Here is a 4,014-nt window from a genome sequence, read left to right as displayed (position 1 = left end):
GGGTGTTTCTCAGGCTACCATCCTCAGTGAAACCCTGAATGAAACCCAGCTCACAGCTCTTAGGTTGTGTGTGTGTGTGTGTGTGTGTGTGTGCGTGTGTGTTTGTGTGTGTGTGTGTTTTCCATAGGCACTGGAAATTGGGTCTCAGAACACCAAAGAAAGGTCTATCCCCTGTCACCTACAAATTGGCACTGGCCATCTACCCTTACAAGGATTAAAATTATGAGCCTCTGTACCTGCTGACTTCAGGACCTCACAAAATGAGTTCAGGGTAGAGAGCAAAAATGAGGTACTCTGTCTTATAGAAAAAACTAGCAGAACAGGTCTTCAGATAGATATTTTCAGATATTTCAATTTTATTAATTAATATGAGCCAAGTTTTCTCAAAATTGTCTCAAATAGGGGGCAATTTTATTAATATGAGCCTGATTCTTGTACCTCCTGATATCTAGAAAAGCACTGAAATCCTTCATGGTGATGTCTGCTTCTTGTGACTAGCAGTAACCTTCTGCAAAAAATATGTGCTCGATTGCATGTACTTCCCCTTCACCCAAATCACATGTATACTGACCTTCCCCTGTTTCTCTTTGGAGAAGTTTCTCAGAGCTATATGAAATGCTGTCTCACAGGCTATAGTCATCATTTTCCCCCAAATAAAACTTAATGCATAACTTGCACACTGTGCTTTTTTTTTTTTTTTTCAGTTGGCACCCTTAAATTTGCATTGCTATACCACTCAAAATTTTCCAAGCCAGGCTTCAGCAATATGTGAACCCTGAACTTCCAGATATTCAAGCTGGCTTTAGAAAAGGCAGGGGAACCAGAGATCAAATGATCAACATCTGCTGGATCATTGAAAAAGAAAGAGAGTTCCAGAAAAACATCTATTTTTGCTTTATTGACTATGCCAAAGCTTTTGACTGTGTGGATCACAATAAACTGTGGAAAATTCTGAAAGAGATGGGAATACCAGACCACCTGACTTGCCTCTTGAGAAACCTATATGCAGGTCAGGAAGCAACAGTTAGAACTGGACATGGAACAACAGACTGGTTCCAAATAGGAAAAGGAATACGTCACGGCTGTATATTGTCACCCTGCTTATTTAACTTATATGCAGAGTACATCATGAGAAACGCTGGGCTGGGAGAAGCTGGAATCAAGATTGCCGGGAGAAATATTAATAACCTCAGATATGCAGATGACACCACCCTTATGGCAGAAAGTGAAGAAGAACTAAAAAGCCTCTTGATGAAATTGAAAGAGGAGAGTGAAAAAGTTGGCTTAAAGCTCAACATTCAGAAAACAAAGATCATGGCATCTGGTCCCATCACTTCATGGGAAATAGATGGGTAAACAGTGGAAACAGTGTCAGACTTTATTTGGGGGGGCTCCAAAAGGCTTCCCTGGTGGCTCAGAGGTTAAAGCATCTGCCTGGAATGCAGGAGACCCAGGTTCGATCCCTGGGTTGGGAAGATCCCCTGGAGAAGGAAATGGCAACCCACTCCAGTTCTCTTGCCTGGAGAATCCCATGGAGGGAGGAGCCTGGTGGGCTACAGTCCATGGGGTCACAAAGAGTTGGACACGACTGAGAGACTTCACGTCACTTAAAATCACTGCAGATGGTGACTGCAGCCATGAAATTAAAAGACGCTTACTCCTTGGGAGGAAAGTTATGATCAACCTAGATAGCATATTCAAAAGCAGAGACATTACTTTGCCAACAAAGGTCCGTCTAGTCAAGGCTATGGTTTTTCCAGTGGTCATGTATGGATGTGAAAGTTGGACTGTGAAGAAAGCTGAGCGCCGAAGAATTGATGCTTTTGAACTGTGGTGTTGGAGAAGACTCTTGAGAGTCCCTTGGACTGCAAGGAGATCCAACCAGTCCATTCTGAAGGAGATCAGTCCTGGGTGTTCTTTGGAAGGACTGATGTTGAGGCTGAAACTCCAGTACTTTGGCCACCTCATGTGAAGAGTTGACTCATTGGAAAAGACCCTGATGCTGGGAGGGATTGGGGGCAGGTGGAGAAGGGGATGACAGAGGACAAGATGGCTGAATGGCATCACCGACTAGATGGACATGAGTTTGAGTGAACTCTGGGAGATAGTGATGGACAGGGAAGCCTGGCATGCTGCGATTCATAGGGTCGCAAGGAGTCGGACACGACTCAGCGACTGAACTGAACTGAACCATCTAGTTTAATTTTGTTTGTTTATGAACTTTACATCCACGGAGTCTTTGTGTATGCTTTCTCCTGTATCTGGCTCATTTTGTCAACATAAGGTGTAATATTTAGCCACATTGTTCCATGAGGAAATTTCATTATTTTATGGTATTCCATTGTACCTATCTATTATCTATCTATCTAGAGAGAAATTGGGGGGTCATGGGAAATTGGAAAGAATGAGTCTGATCATTCTTCTAAGGAATTTTGTTGTCAAGGAAAAGAAAAATGGGCAGCTTCTACAGGGGATGGTGGGGTCAAGAGATGATTTTTTTTCTTTCCCTGCTTTTCTTTTTTTAGATTGGAGAAAAAACAGATCTTTCTCTTTTCCAAGAAAACTCCAAAGGAGGAAGAAAAAATGATAATCCAAAAGAGAGAGGGAAGTTGAAGCCATGCCCTTGATTTGCTGAGAGGGGATGGTACACATAAGGCATGCGGGGGTCGGGGGGTGGAATGGATGCCTTAGCTAGGAACATGAACAATCTGTCCACCTGTCAACTGAAAGAAAAATGCAGTGTGAGGGCTGTGAGTCAAGTTTTATTCAGGTTTTACTAAGGACTGTAGCCTGGGAGACAGCCTCTTGGATAGCTCTGAGTAACTGCTCCAAAGAGGCAGGGAGGGGACTTCCTCGTGGTTCGGTGTCTAAGACTCTTCGATCTCAATGCAGGAGGCTCAGGATTGATCCCTTGTCAGGAAACTAGATCCCACATGCTGCAACGAAGATCAAAGATCCCAGGAGCCACAACTAAGACACAGTCAGATCAGATCAGTTCAGTCACTCAGTCATGTCCGACTCTTCGCGACCCCATGAATCACAGCACTCCAGGCCTCCCTGTCCATCACCAACTCCCGGAGTTCACTCAGACTCACATCCATCGAGTCAGTGATGCCATCCAGCCATCTCATCCTCTGTCGTCCCCTTCTCCTCCTGCCCCCAATCCCTCCCAGCATCAGAGTCTTTTCCAATGAGTCAACTCTTCGCATGAGGTGGCCAAAGTACTGGAGTTTCAGCTTTAGTATCATTGCTTCCAAAGAAATCCCAGGGCTGATCTCCTTCAGAATGGACTGGTTGGATCTCCTTGCAGTCCAAGGGACTCTCAAGAGTCTTCTCCAACACCACAATTCAAAAGCATCAATTCTTCGGCGCTCAGCCTTCTTCACAGTCCAACTCTCACATCCATACATGACCACAGGAAAAACCATAGCCTTGACTAGACGGACCTTTGTTGGCAAAGTAATGTCTGCTTTTGAATATGCTATCTAGGTTGGTCATAACTTTCCTTCCAAGGAGTAAGTGTCTTTTAATTTCATGGCTGTAGTTACCATCTGCAGTGATTTTGGAGCCCAGAAAAATGAAGTCTGACACTGTTTCCACTGTTTCCCCATCTATTTCCCATGAAGTGGTGGGACCAGATGCCATGATCATCGTTTCCTGAATGTTGAGCTTTAAGCCAACTTTTTCACTCTCTACTTTCACTTTCATCAAGAGGCTTTTTAGTTTCTCTTCACTCTCTGCCATAAGGGTGGTGTCATCTGCATATCTGAGGTTATTGATATTTCTCCCAGCAATCTTGATTCCAGCTTGTGTTTCTTCCAGTCCAGCATTTCTCATGATGTACTCTGCATAGAAGTTAAATAAACAGGGTGACAATATACAGCGTTAACGAACTCCTTTTCCTATTTGGAACCAGTCTGTTGTTCCATGTCCAGTTCTAACTGTTGCTTCCTGACTTGCATACAAATTTCTCAAGAGGCAGATCAGGTGTTCTGGTATTCCCATCTCTTTCAG

At 43.9% G+C, this 4,014-nt stretch overlaps 1 non-coding gene across 1 annotated transcript; it reads left to right on the top strand.

Moving 5' to 3' along the window:
• Positions 1-1,403: 1,403 nt before the first annotated feature.
• TRNAS-GGA (transfer RNA serine (anticodon GGA)) lies at positions 1,404-1,475 on the top strand. The gene has a single exon. It is a non-coding gene; the product is annotated as a tRNA-Ser (tRNA).
• Positions 1,476-4,014: the final 2,539 nt, after the last annotated feature.

The sequence above is a fragment of the Bos indicus genome, chromosome 21 (assembly GCF_029378745.1).
Source record: "Bos indicus isolate NIAB-ARS_2022 breed Sahiwal x Tharparkar chromosome 21, NIAB-ARS_B.indTharparkar_mat_pri_1.0, whole genome shotgun sequence".
Taxonomy (NCBI): Eukaryota; Metazoa; Chordata; class Mammalia; order Artiodactyla; family Bovidae; genus Bos; species Bos indicus.
This window is presented reverse-complemented; position numbering and strand designations above follow the sequence as displayed.